The sequence below is a fragment of the Euleptes europaea genome, chromosome 2 (genome assembly GCF_029931775.1).
Source record: "Euleptes europaea isolate rEulEur1 chromosome 2, rEulEur1.hap1, whole genome shotgun sequence".
NCBI classification, from domain to species: Eukaryota; Metazoa; Chordata; class Lepidosauria; order Squamata; family Sphaerodactylidae; genus Euleptes; species Euleptes europaea.
In genome coordinates this window covers 7,558,320-7,572,514 of record NC_079313.1, presented here as the reverse complement: position 1 = coordinate 7,572,514, position 14,195 = coordinate 7,558,320, and the positions used below count along the sequence as shown (strand labels likewise).

Sequence of the window (14,195 nt, the reverse complement as noted above, 5' to 3'; positions counted from 1 at the left end):
CTCCGTTTTGCTGGGTGCGTTTGAACAGTTACAGCATCCCTAGCCAAAAGAAGAAGAAAAAGAAGGAAGAAGAAGGAAGAAGAAGAGGAGGAGGAGAGTTGGTTTTTGTACCACAATTTTTTCTACCTTTTAAGGAGAATCAAACCAGTTTACAATCTCCTTCCCTTCCCCTTCCCACAACAGACGCCTTGTGAGGTCGGTGGGGCTGAGAGAGTTCAGAGAGAACTGTGACTAGCCCAAGGTCCCCTAGCAGGCTTCATGTGGAGGAGTGGAGAATCGAACCCAGTTCACCAGATGAGAGTCCGCCGTTCATGTGGAGGAGTGGGGAATCAAACCCGGTTCTCCAGATTAGAGTCTGCTGCTCATGTGGAGGAGCGGGGAATCGAACCCAGTCCTCCAGATGAGAGTCCGCCGTTCATGTGGAGGAGTGGGGGATCGAACCCGGTTCTCCAGATTAGAGTCCGCTGCTCATGTGGAGGAGTGGGGAATTGAACCCAGTTCTCCAAATTAGAGTCCACCTGCTCTTAACCACTACACTGGCTCTTGCAGGGGAGGGGGGGTGCAGCACATACTTCAAGGCCCCGAGAACTTTTCGTTTCCATCCTAAAGTTGGCAGCCGGAGCGCGAGGATGGCCTGCAGGCCTCGCGGCTCCCTTGGGAACCCTGCAATCCGATGCCAACCCCGTGCCTACCCCGCATGCACACCACAATCCGATGCCAACCCCGTGCCTACCCCGCATGCACACCGCTTTCTCCCTTTCCTCGAGAAGGAAACAGGCCTTGCCGTTTGGAGGGCAGAAAAAAAGGGAGAAAGAAACCCGAGCGCTGCCGCAACCCTCCCCTTCCTCCCCCCCCCGCCTCCTTGCTTTCTCTTCCTCATCAGAGACACAAGTCACGCCTCATGCGGGCTGCAGCCAGAACGTGGCGTGCTTTGCTTTTCCATCTTATCTAAAAATAATCAGGCTCTTTGGGCAGCCTGAGCAGACGCTGAGCTCAGCATTATCGGTTCCTACCGGCATCCTGGATTAGCCTGCCTCCCCCCCAGCGCGCTGCGCGCACACACACAAACTTCCAATCCAGTCTCTACTTTCTCTCTCTCCCATCTCCACACACACAATTCAGTTTCTGATGCGGAAACCTTTGGCCGCAACACACACGCCCCTGAAATATCCTTGATGCAGGAAAAAATTTTTTTTTTAAAATAAGACGCGGCCGGAAGGCAATTTAAGTTGGCGGGACCTCTAGGCCAGGGATTTCTCCTTTTTCCCTGACACCCACCTCAACCAGGTGCCTCTAGGAAGCCCACAAGCAAGACGAGTGCAGCAGCATTATCCTGCCTGTGTTCCAAAGTGCCTAATATAATAGGCCTGCTCCTCTGATACTGCAGAGAATAGGTATGCATCATGACTAGTAGCCATTTTGACTAGTAGCCATTGATAGCCCCATCCTCCATAAGAAAATAAGAACATAAGGAAAGCCCTGTTGGATCAGACCAAGGCCCATCAAGTCCAGTAGTCTGTTCACACAGCAGCCAACCAGGTGCCTCTAAAAAGCCCACAAACAAGACGACTGCAGCAGCAGCATCCTGCCTGTTTTCCACAGCACCTATTATGCATGCTCCTCTGATACTGCAGAGAATCTGTAAGCATCGTGACTAGTATTCATTTTGTCTAGTAGCCATGCATAGCCCTCTCCTCCGTGAACATGTCCACTCCCCTCTTAAAGCCTTCCAAGTTGGAGGCCATCACCACATCATCCTGGGGCAGGGAGTTCCACAATTTAACGATGCATTGTTTCTTCTGTGGAACACTGGAGACTATTGCAGAACATGTTCATATACTCAAATATATATGAACGCTCGCCAGTTCAGCTCCAGTCCCGTTTGCTAGTTGCAATCAGGGAGCTGATTTTTTTTTGGGGGGGGGGATAATCGGTTGGACTGTTCGTTGACCTGTTCATGGCTGATCGACAGGTTGCTTCACTGTCTTCCTTCCTTACCTTACAGTTCGCTGCAATTGGCTTTTCGCAGATATGCACTCTTACGTAGCCCAGCTGAGATCTACAATTACCTGTTCTTCCTGCCCCACACAGCAGCCGATTGTTTAAATAGACAACTGGAGCAGTCATAAATCATATAAATCAGTGATAAATAAATGCCACGTTCTAATAAAATCCTAGCCGTTGGTGTTCGTCTAAGTAGCCCTTCGTGACTCTAACGGCTGCTGACCAGTTTGAATGTAGTTTTTATCTATTGGCAGTCCTGACTGAGATTTTCAATGGTGGTCTTACATGTGTGTGTGTGTGTGTGTGTGTGTGTGTGTGTTTAAAAAAAATTGTTCTTTTATTTACATTGTAAGCTGCCTCGAGTTTCGCAAGGTAGAAAGGCAGCTAATAAACATTTCAAATAAATAAAAGATAATAAATTTTTGCATGTGCGGTTTTGCAAAAACCCCGGCACAAACCTATTCAGACCGAGAGGGGACATGATAACCACCTTCAAGTACTTGAAGGGCTGTCACATAGAGGAGGGTGCCGAGTTGTTTTCTGTTGCCCCAGAAGGTCGGACCAGAACCAATGGGTCGAAATTAAATCAAAAGAGTTTCCGTCTTAGACATTAGGAAGAACTTTCTAACAGTTAGAGCAGTTCGTCAGTGGAAAAGGCTTCCTAGGGAGGTGGTGAGCTCTCCTTCCCTGGAGGTTTTTAAGAAGAGGCTAGATGGCCATCTGTCAGCAATGCGGGTTCTATGACCTTAAGCAGATCATGAGCGGGAGGGCATCTTGGCCATCTTCTGGGCATGAAGTATGGGTCACTGGGAGTGTGGAGGGAGGTAGTTCGGGGGGGGGGGGTTGGCTAGATTACCCAGGTGGTCCCTTCCAACACTGTGATTCTATGATTTTATGGAAGCCATTCGCAGCTGTTCGACACAAACCGAACAGGCTGGCTGCTCGGCTCATATCCGATTAGGATTGCCAACTCTAGCTTGGGAAATGCCTGGAGATTTGGGGGTGGAGGCTGGGGAGGGCAGCATTTGGGGAGAGGAGCAACCTCAGCAGAGTATAATGCTATAGGCTCCACCCACCAAAGCTGCCATTTTCTCCAGGAGAATGGATCTCTGTAGTCTGGAGATCAGTTGTAACTTGGGGAGATCTCTAGGCCCCACTTGGAGGCTGAGAACACTATTTCTGATCAACCTTTGAACATGGTAAACTCGAGTGTCAAACATTTTCGTGGTGAAATTTCCAGCATCCCTACTCAAAACCCATTCTGATGATCCTTCAGCAGAGCCTATATTGACCCTACATCTCATAAATCATACTGTCATTTCTTTTCTTTTCTTTTTCCTTTTGGGAATGCTGTGTTAAATTTTTGCGAGTTATTCCGTTTTTACCCAGCCCTTCTTCCAAGGAGCTAGGCTGGCGCACACAGTCCCCTCCCCCACTTTATCCCCACAGCAATCCCATGGGGTAAATCAGAATTAGAGAACGGGGAGACTGGTCCCAGATCACCCAGTAAGCTACAACGGCTGACCAAGGATTTGAACCCAGAACCTAATCCAACACTCTAACCACTACACCACACTGGCACTCCTGCCCAACCTAACGTGCTAGAGAGACAAAAAACAAAAACTAACGGGGAGGGGGAATGGGAGACACCTGGTGACAGCAACGTAGAGAAGTCCTTTTCTGTCTGGGCACATTCCTCATCATGCGTCTTAGAACCTACAGACATTTCTTTCTTGTAACAAAACGGTCTTTGTGACCACTGAAGGTCTGCAAGCAGGTACAGGGATTGTGTTGAATCTTTCACGTTTTGAAAATCTGAGAGTTTTTCTGCAAGCCCTGCTTGCTTCTTGCAGGGCTTGAACTGTGAAGCCAAAACAAGAGTTCTTTTTTAAATTCTCTTTTTGGGGATGGGAATGCGGGGGGTTCAAGTCAAATCTGGGTGGTTTGGATCACGTGCCAACGCCTCGCAAAATGTGCTGTCCAGACATTCGAGTTTGACTCGGTTTCCCTTCCAGATGTAAAAAGGCATGCCATGCCACAAAGGGCTCTGCTGTTCATTCCGCTGGCCAAATTTTGCAAAGCTTAAGGCCACATTTCCGCAAAATGACCGTCCGGCAGCAGGACACCTCCCGATTAGGGCCGGGATATACCTGCGGCGAGCAGAACGGCATTTTCTGCCTGCCGTATGCCCGGTTGGGGCACACGTCTTTTGAGTTCAGCACCACCACACAACTCCGGGGTCTCACACACATCCAGTCGAGGCCTCGGTTTTGGTTAGGATGGATTTTGAATTTCTCCTCCATGCGGTTCCGACTCAAACAGCCTCATTTAAATTTTGCTTCTCTGTCCTATCAAACCCACAATCCTTCATTTCCATGCCGTTCTTTGCTTCTCTGCCTGTCTCCCGTGAAACTGGTTTTTTTTTTTTTATTACTCTGCTTGTAAATACTTCTGTTTGCACGGGCAAAGGCTTGCCAATCTCCAGGGGAAGGGCTCTCCCCCCCCCTACCCACCGCCGCCCTTTGGGCTGGTGAGAGAAACGCTGCGGGACAGAAATGACGTCAGGCTAAATGATGATGTCACATCAGGGCACAAATCCAGGCATGACATCAGACTTCAGTCGACACTCTAGAACAGGGGTGGGGAATGTCAGGCCCGGGGGCCGTATGAGGCCCGAGAAATCATTTGGTCTGGCCCTTCATGGGTCCTGGCAGATCTCTAGCTCAGAAGGATCTAAGACTGGAGATCCGCCACCTCCCGCAGACAGGAATAGCCTGTATTCAAGGTGGATTTGAGTTTTTTTTGCTGAGAAAAGGAACCTCCCCCCCCTTGCAGAAGAGTCGTTAGCTATGGAGCTGCTAGGACTGCCCAAGAAACTGTGTTAACCCTTTCCCACCCGGGCCGTGGAGAAACTACGTGGCAAACACTCAGAGCCGTCTCCAGTCATGCCACTTGGCTAAATATTTGACCAAATATAGCAGGCTAATTTTTAAGTTGATAATTTTGTATGGCCAGCAGATGATGTTATAAATATCCAAATGGCCCTTGGCAGAAAAAAGGTTCCCCACCCCTGCTCTAGAACACTGGTTCCCAAAGTGGGCAGTACCACCCCCTGGGGGGCGGTGGGATGACCTAGGGGGGCACTAAGAGGCAAGGGGGTAGAGGGGGGCGCTAGAGGTGGGCCCCTTCAACTGTGTGGTTTACTAATTTACAATAGATCAAACTATGGCACCGTGCTGGCAAATTTAGTGGAAGCTATCAGAATCCCCCCCAGACTTTGAAGAGCTGCTACCACTGGATCAAGTTCATCCATTTTGTTGAACAAATTTCAACTAAAAAGTTTTAATTTGATTTTGAATCGATGTGCAATTAATTGTTATTGTTTTGAAATTTTATTATCATCTTCAGTGATTCATGCAAACTCCTGTTTTGTATACTGCTTTTTATAGGACAGGGTAGGGGGTGCTGGGGTTGAGTTTGTAGAACCAAGGGGGCGGTGGCCCGAAAGGTTTGGGAACCACTGCTCTAGAACCTCGATGGTTTTTGCCTGGACATGACATTAGCACATAACCAAATCGTGTTTCTGCCCCTTGCCCTGCCCCCCAAACATCTGAGGATGCTGGGATGCCCCCTGGCATCCTTACATCCACAATTCCTGTTATCAACAACCTACATTTTAGGTCAGAAACACTGTCTGAAATGGCATACCTGATTCAAGCAAACCAACAACGAAAAGCAGAGAAGCGCTTGCCTAATTTGTATTTGGCTATTTTCTGTCCGGTGTTGAGGCCTTTGCAACCAGAACGCTTCAAAACAGAGCCAGCATGGAGTGGTCAGAGTGGCGGACCAGTATCTGAGAGACCTGGGTTCCAATCCTCACACTGCTGTAAAGCCGGCTGGGTGACCTTGCGCTAATCAATCATTCTCTCTAAGTCTAAGGGCCAAACAACGTGTTTGGGTTTTCAAAGAGCTGGGGTCCAGAAAACTCTGGTTCTCCGCTGCCTTATATTAAATCATCTCCAGGGAATGCAGCTAAATTGTTAAATTGTGGAACTCCCTGCCCCAGGATCTGGTGATGGCTGACAATGTGGAAGGCTTTAAGAGGAGAGTGGACATGTTCATGTAGGCTATTTATGGCTACTAGTCAAAATGGATACTAGTCCTGATGCATCCCTATTCTCTCCAGGATCAGAGGAGCAGGCCCATTATATTAGGTAGTGTGGAACACAGGCAGGATGCTGCTGCAGTCATCTTGTTTGTGGGCTTCCGGGAGGCACCTGGTTGGCTGATGTGTGAACAGACTGCTGGACTTGATGGGCCTGGGTCTGATCCAGCAGGGCTTTTCTTATGTTCTTATGGAGGACTGGGCTATCCATGGCTACTACTCAAAATGGATACTAGTCATGATGCATACCCATTCTCTCCAGGATCAGAGGAGCAGGCCTATTATATTAGGTGCTGTGGAACGCAGGCAGGACAATGCTGCTGCAGTCGTCTTGTTTGGGGGCTTCCTAGAGGCACCTGGTTGGCCGCTGTGTGAACAGACTGCTGGACTTGATGGACCATGGTCTGATCCAGCAGGGCCTTTCTTATGTTATGTTTTTATGGCCGCCAATTTGGAAGGCTTTAAGACAGGAGTGGACATGTTCATGGGGGAGAGAGGTATTCATGGCTACTAGTCAAAATGGATTCTAATCATGATGCATCCCTATTCTCTCCAGTCTCAGAGGAGCATGCCTATTCTATTAGGTGCTGTGGGACACAGGCAGGATAATGCTGCTGCAGTCGTCTTGCTTGTGGGCTTCCTAGAGGCACCTGGTTGGCCGCTGTGTGAACAGACTGCTGGACTTGATGGACCATGGTCTGATCCAGCAGGGCCTTTCTTATGTTCTTATGTTCTAATGGCTTTGAAAAAACAAAGGAGAGCCAAAACGGGCTCAGAATGCCTCCCTACATGGAAACAGCGCGCAGGGTAAGGTTGCCATGTCCCTCTTCGCTACTGGCGGGAGGTTTTAGGGGCGGAGTCTGAGGAGGGTGGGGTTTGGGGAGGGACTTCAATGCCGTAGAGTCCAATGGCCATAGCAGCCATTTTCTCCAGGTGAACTGATCTCTATCAGCTGGAGATCAGTTGAAATAGCGGGAGATCTCCAGCTAGTACCTGGCAGTTGGCAACCCTAGCACAGGGGGAGTTATTTCCCCTTTTTTGCTGCTCCACGTGCACAATGTACTCCATGTGGAACAGCAAAACCAAGTCAATAACTCCCCCACCCCAGTTGTTTTGGCACGAGAAAATGGCTTGGGGGGAGCCAGGAGCCCTGCCTCCCCCCGTGGTAGCATTCTGAGCCCATTTGGCATCTCCTTTTTAAAAGCTATTCCCCACAGCTGCTGCGTCGCTACACATGAACACATGAAGCTGCCTTATACTGAATCAGACCCTGGGTCCATCAAAGTCAGTATTGTCTACTCAGACCGGCAGCAGCTCTCCAGGGTCTCAGGCAGAGGTCTATTCACATCACCTACCTGCCTAGCCCCTTTAACTGGAGATGCCGGGGATTGAACCTGGGGCCTTCTGCATATCAAGCAGATGCTCTACCACTGAGCCACAGCCCCTCCCCCAAGTTGATCCTGGGGAACTGGAGCCCATCTTTAAAAATCCAAACATCATTTGGCCCTAACCCACCTCACAGGGTGGTTATGAGGACAAAATGGGGACGGGAGAAACGATGTATGCGGCCCTGAGCTCCTTAGGGAAAGGTCGGGAGAAAAATGCACTCGATTTAAGGAGGAAAACAGTTTTATCCACAGTGTGAACTGCAAGCAGCAACCCACGGGGGGGTTGTGGTTAAAAAACGGCAACTCTGTCGCCGAAGGAAAGCATTGGTGCAGCGACCCGGCTGGATTAAAAAGCCAAAACCCGCTCTTCGGCCTGCCAGCGAGGACCGTTCTCGCTCTTCCCTAAAAGTCTGGCCCGCCGTTTCCTTCCACCCCAGCCTACGCACAGCCTCAGAAACTGGTCCAGGGCCAGATCGCCTTGCCAAAATATTTCTCTCCTATCTCCTTCCATCTCTCTCTCTTTCTCTGACTCACACACACTCCTTTTTTTTTCTTTCTCTCTCCATCATCCGCCTCTTTCGCCCGCGGGTGCAGCCCATGGCATTTTGCAGCCTCCGGCCGACGGCGGAATCAACTACGCGATCGATAGGGGTGGAAGGTTAGGGGATCGGAGGGAGATACTCCAGGAGGATCCAAACCCACCACGTTACCCAGAGCCCCGGCTTGGCCACGCGATCCGGCGGCATCTCTGCATTCCCCCCCCCAGCGTGCTTTTGTACGCCATCCCAAAGAGAGGGTATCAGAAACGCACGCCGCTCTCCCTTGGCAGCGAGAGGGACAGAAGTCTGGTCCGGATGTGAGAGCGCCTCCCCCCTTTCCCCAAAAATGTTTGGCAGATGACATTTTTTTCTTAACCACTTCGTAGGTGAAGGGAACTCAGAAGCGAGGAACGAGAGGGCCCCCGGGGGCAGCTTTTCCCAGCACCTCCTCGTGGGGGAACGTCGCCTGCCAGGGCAGCCATTTTGTTTTCCCCTCGCTTCGCTTGTCAACGTTTACTCCCCCGTGCGGCCATTTTGTGCTCCGTTAGTTCCTTTCTAAGAAAATGATCCCGTTAGGTTTTAAGGATCGGAATATTTAGTAGGGTACATACGCATCAAAAATTAATATGTGGTATCGTTTATCCTTATTAAGGGATATCGGGGCTAATTATAACAAGGTGTTTTAACATAGAAATCTTTAATAACCGAATTGTCGTGGTCGAGAGTGACCGTTATATGGCGCATTTTGGAAGGTTTGACATACTGTTTGTGTGGTGTGTTGTTTTGTATTGTAGGTTTTAGTGTGCATTTTGTGTGTTCCTTTTTTTGATAATTAAATAAAACTTATTTTTTTTAAATAGGAAAATGATCCCTAAATTTAATTCTTCTCAAATGTCCCCCCCTCCAAAAAAAGAAGTGTTTGTTATACCAGCGCAGGCAAACTTTTCTCTCCACCCCCAACGTATCCTCCCCCTCGCAAACCCAGTTCGGCAGGGCTGTCCGAAAAAGCACACGTTTTTAATTTAAAAGCGCAACACTTTTGAAAAAGAAATGCCCCATATTATTTGCAAAGCAATTTCCAGCAAATAGAGCTACGTGATTCTCTTATACGCTGTCCTTGCTATCTCGAGAGGGGGAAAGAGAAATTTAAAATGTGGGGGGAATTCAGGGTTTGCAAAAGACCGTGGAGGGGGAGAAGAGAATGCACAGTTCACGGGCTGTTTACTTTGGAACTGGGATTTTGGCTCTTGGTTTCATCCTTCCTTACACAACGGAGGGATTCCTCCCCTGTCCAATTTATTTGCAGGCCCCCACCATTCCCCTCCCCAGCTCCTCTCCAACTTCTCCCCCCCTCGCAAACACACACACACCCCGCCATTCACGGGCAGCCATTTTGAAAGGAAAACCAGAAGCAAACACAGAGCACTGCGGGCTCAGGAAAAAGTTTCTCCTGCCCTCCCTTCCCTTCTTGGCAGCCATTTTTTTGTTTAAAAAAGTGTCATGAATTCCTGCAGCTGTCCTGGAGGGGGAGAAAAATCGACGACAGCCAAAGGAAGAATGGGTGCCAGGGCTCCGAGAGGGCAAGAGGGGCATTCTGTGCCTCCCACTCCATTCCTTTTTAGTTTTAAACTTAGTAACAAGCTGCTCCTCCCTGGCAGAGAGAACAAGAGAGACGGGAGACTCCTCAGGAAGTCTGTCTCGGGAGCAATTTGAGCCAGGAGAGAAATCGAAAGGAGGCAGGACGGGAACGCCGAGTGGAGAATCGTGCAAGAGAGGGGTTGCCTGGGATGGCACCCCAAAACACATGCCCTTTTGCTCACACTCAGATGGGGGCACCCTCCCTCCCCCCTCCCCACGTGCAGTTTGCAAAACTTTAAAACACACACAGCAACTTTCTGGAAATCATTAGTGATGGAGAACTGCCAAAGCACGCAGCCCGGGGATCGGGCGGCGTCTCCCTCTTGGCGCAAGCGGGGAAGGGGGGTGAGAAGGGAATCTAGGATACCATGCCTAAGAGGAAGGGGCAGTGATGTAGAGCAGTTAGAACACCCAGGGGGTGGGAGTGGGGGAATGAAAAAGCAGCATTTGGCATGCAAAGTAAGATGAAGCTAAAACGTTTCCTTGTACCGAGAGACGGGTGGCGGATAGATCCCCCATCAGCAGGCAATCATAGAATCACAGAGTTGGAAGGGACCACCAGGGTCATCTAGTCCAACCCCCTGCACAATGCAGGTCATTCACAACTACCTCCCCCCGCACCCCCAGTGACCCCCTACTCCATGCCCAGAAGATGGCCAAGATGCCCTCCCTCTCCTGATCTGCCTAAGGTCATAGAATCAGCATGGCTGACAGATGGCCATCTAGCCTCTTCTTTAAAACCTCCAGGGAAGGAGAGTCCACCACCTCCTGAGGAAGCCTGTTCCACTGAGGAACCGCTCTAACTGTTAGAAGATTATTCCTAAATTCCTGTCAGTTCTCCAATTGATGTGGAAGTACAACAGTCATTCTAAGGCGCACGGTAAATCCTCGTCGGCAAGAGAAAGACGTACGAATCTCCCACTAACGGTCTTCTGTAGTAAGGTGTGGGGGATTAAGGGAGCACAGATTTCAGCTTGCTAAGTGTTTATGGAATTTCCTGAACAACTTATTTCCTCTTGCAATGTAATGAGTCAGTGAGACCCAGGACTGCGGGAAGCGGACGGGCAACAAAAGCCCTTTCTGTCCTCCGGGCAGCCTTCCAGTCAGATCCATCCAACCTGCCGTGCCTGAATCCAGCTCCCCCACCCTGTCTTCATCAGGCCAACTAAACAGCATGCATCGGACACGGCCGATGTACCGCGCATTGGTCAGGATCCCTGAAATCTTCACCTGTCTGCAGCGTTACTGAGGCGAAGACACTCGCTCACTCTGCCTGACTCCAAGGAGTTTCCTTTAGAGCAGGGGTCCCCAAACTTTTCAAGCCAGTGGGCACAGGGCGGTGGGTGCAATCACGAAAAAAAATGGTTGCTGCCGGGGGCAGAGCCAACCACAAAATGTCAGGGATGAAGGAGATAGGCAACTCTAATAGCAAGTTGTCAACATGTCAGGCAGAAGCCCTGTTTAACGGGTTGCCTTTTAATCTGCCCAGCCAATCAGAGGGAAAAGCCACTCCTAGACCCACCCACTTTCTAAAAGCGGGCACCGGGAATGGTATCGATCGGCACAATGGTGCCCACGGACAACACATTGGGGACCCCTGCTCTAGAGACTACATGCTGGGGTTTCAAGGCACCCAGGGGAATAAACCAGTCCAGATTAACAGTCCGCAGGGGAAGTTCTAGTTACAAAATCATTTTCAAATCTAAGGCACTGTAACATCAATTTCCCCTTCCTGCCTGTCGTTTTCTTTTCCCCTTCCTTCCCATCCAATATGCTTCCTTCTCACCCATCATGCTTTTTTCTTTACCATCACTGGCTGGAGATCTCCCACTATTACAATGGATCTCCAGCCGACTGAGATCAGTTCCCCCTGGAGAAAATGGCTGCTTTGGCAATTGGACTCTATGGCATTGAAGTCCCTCCCCTCCCCAAACCCCGCCCTCCTCAGGCTCTACCCCAAAAACCTCCCACCAGTGGCAAAGCGGAACCTGGCAACCCTATCAGTAAGACTAGATTTAAATCATGGTTTTTTACATAAAGACTCATTCTTGCTGGTATAATCTTAACCTTTACAACCAAGTGAAGGTTTCATTTTCAGATAACTTTTCAGATTAGTTTTACAGTTATATAAAAAAAATCACTGATTTGGTTAACTATTAGAAATATATAGTTCACCTTGCAATAACTGCATAATTATCTATCTCCAGTTTCATTCGGGCCACCAGGCCTTGCATTTCTTTGCTGCAGTGATTGCATTTTGCATGCATGCCTGCATTACCCATAGGAAGAGGAACTTCATTTAAATATTCCCATATTGGGTTTTGTTTACAGCCTGCTGCCATTATAGATTTTCTCCTCCAGGAAGAGAATAATATGATAAACCTCAGTTTATGTACACAAAGAACCCAGGATTTGTGGAGTATTCTGCTCAAAAGGTTTCGCTTTCATTTTTACTGCTTGCCCCTCCCTCCTCACACTTAGCTCCTTGTGCAGATCTATTCCACTCCAATCAATCTTCTATTCATTGAACCTCTTGAACCTCCTATTCATTTAGCTCTGAAGAGGTAGGGGGTTGATTCTGTGTACATAGATTTGCAAAGGAGCAATGGGATTAAGGTCTTTTCCTCAACTTTGTATGTGTATTTTATAACAATTTTGCTGTGAAGAAGAGGCATGTTATCTCTGCAGACCCAAATGCAGTTTTCAGAACTGCAAAACCAAGCATCTGTGACAATAACTTCTAGATGGAAAAACTGCCGAAATAATCTTACAGCAACCTCTGGAAGAGCAACATTGTGAATGGATTAATGGAATTCGTTTACTGAAAAATTTAAACATTGCTCGAAAATACAGTCCCATGCTACATAATTCAAAACGAATCCTTATTTCATGATGAATAGCCTTTGGATTATAATGTATCTTAAATATAAAACTGTATTTCGATAGATTTTCCCTCAAAAATCATTTTATTTTTAAAAAAAATCCGAAGTAAATAAATAAATCCGATTTAAAAAATTGTAATCCGATTTTTTTTTAAAAAAATAGTGATTTTTATCCACCCTGAGTAGCACAAATGCTGCCCTCCTGATTCCTAAATTTTAATAGTTCATTTGGGGAACATCCAGAAGTCCCCAGTTCGAGTTTATAACTATTTTCTGTCAGCCTTTTAATTTTTAGTGGGTGCTTACACAACGGCAGCTGTTTTGAACTGCCGTTTCAAACAGTTTCAGCCACGTTGGTCGGCAGTAGAACAAAATTCAAGTCCAGTAGCACCCTAAGGACCGACAAGATTTCCAGGGTATAAGCTTTGAGAGCCAGCATGGTGTAGTGGCTAAGAGCGGTGGTTTGGAGCGGTGGACTCTGATCTGGAGAACCGGGTTTGATTCCCCACTCCTCCACATGAGCGGCGGTTGCTAATCTGATGAACCGGGTTGGTTTCCCCACTCCTCCACATGAAGCCCGCTGGGTGGCCGTGGGCTAGTCACAGCTCTCTCATCCCCACCTACCTCACAGGGTGTCTGTTGTGGGGAGGGGAAGGGAAGGTGATTGTAAGCTGGTTTGAATCTTCCTTAAGTGGTAGAGAAAGTCGGCATATAAAAACTAACTCTTCTTCTTCTTCATTATCAGATGAAGGGAGCTTACCCTAGAAATTGTGCTGGTCTTTAAAGTGCTGCTGGACCCAAATCTTGCTTTTCTACTATTTCAAAGGGTATTCCTACCAAATTCCCATCCCAATTTGGCCCTTCCTGGAACAGGGATGAGGATCCCACCTCTAAAACAAATCTTCCAAACTTTGCTGGCCTCTGTTCGGGGCAGAGAAGAGACAAGGCGGGCTGACGGTTAGCGTTGCCATCTGTCTTTTGGGCTGGGCACTTCTAATCTACGGAGACACATATATTAAACAGGTGAAGTCCCCCCACCCCCCGGCAGCTCGATCTCCAGCTAAAAAAGTTTTCCACTAATTTTTCTGTGTCTCATTCTATTGTTACAAGGCACTAGTGCACAACTGAAAACAAAACAAAACTGGCAACCTGACTATTGGCTGAAACCCAGATGGGTAACAAGGAAATGGTTAAAGGGTCCTTCCTCTACGTGCCATGGCAAATACCCAAGCCAACCTCTTGTAGAGTGGGTCGATGCCATTGACTGGACATTGGATTGGCAGTCAGAGGTGCCTGTTAGCATCTTCTTCCCCCCTCCCCCCCTAAAATAGCATGCAACATGAGAACATAAGAAAGGCTTTGCTGGATCAGACCGAGGTCCATCAAGTCCAGCAGTCTGCATAAAGGTGTGAAACGGCTGCGAAATTTGGCCTCGCGCTCTATATTTAAAGATACAAAACATGAACAACAGAACATGGGCTTTTTCCTGTATTAACCATTGTTAGATTCTTGCATTTGATGTTCATCAAGGAGAAAGTAATGGGGAGTCCCCTTGCAAGTAGTTCGCAAAAAGCAGAAC

General features: G+C 48.4%; 1 protein-coding gene and 1 non-coding gene across 3 annotated transcripts in view; both read right to left on the bottom strand.

Annotated features, from left to right (window-relative positions):
- The window catches only part of NFIC (nuclear factor I C), a 133,693-nt gene that overhangs the window by 51,052 nt on the left and 68,446 nt on the right, over window positions 1–14,195 (bottom strand). The window lies entirely within an intron of this gene.
- On the bottom strand, window positions 7,543–7,614 carry TRNAI-GAU (transfer RNA isoleucine (anticodon GAU)). Its single transcript has one exon. It is a non-coding gene; the product is annotated as a tRNA-Ile (tRNA).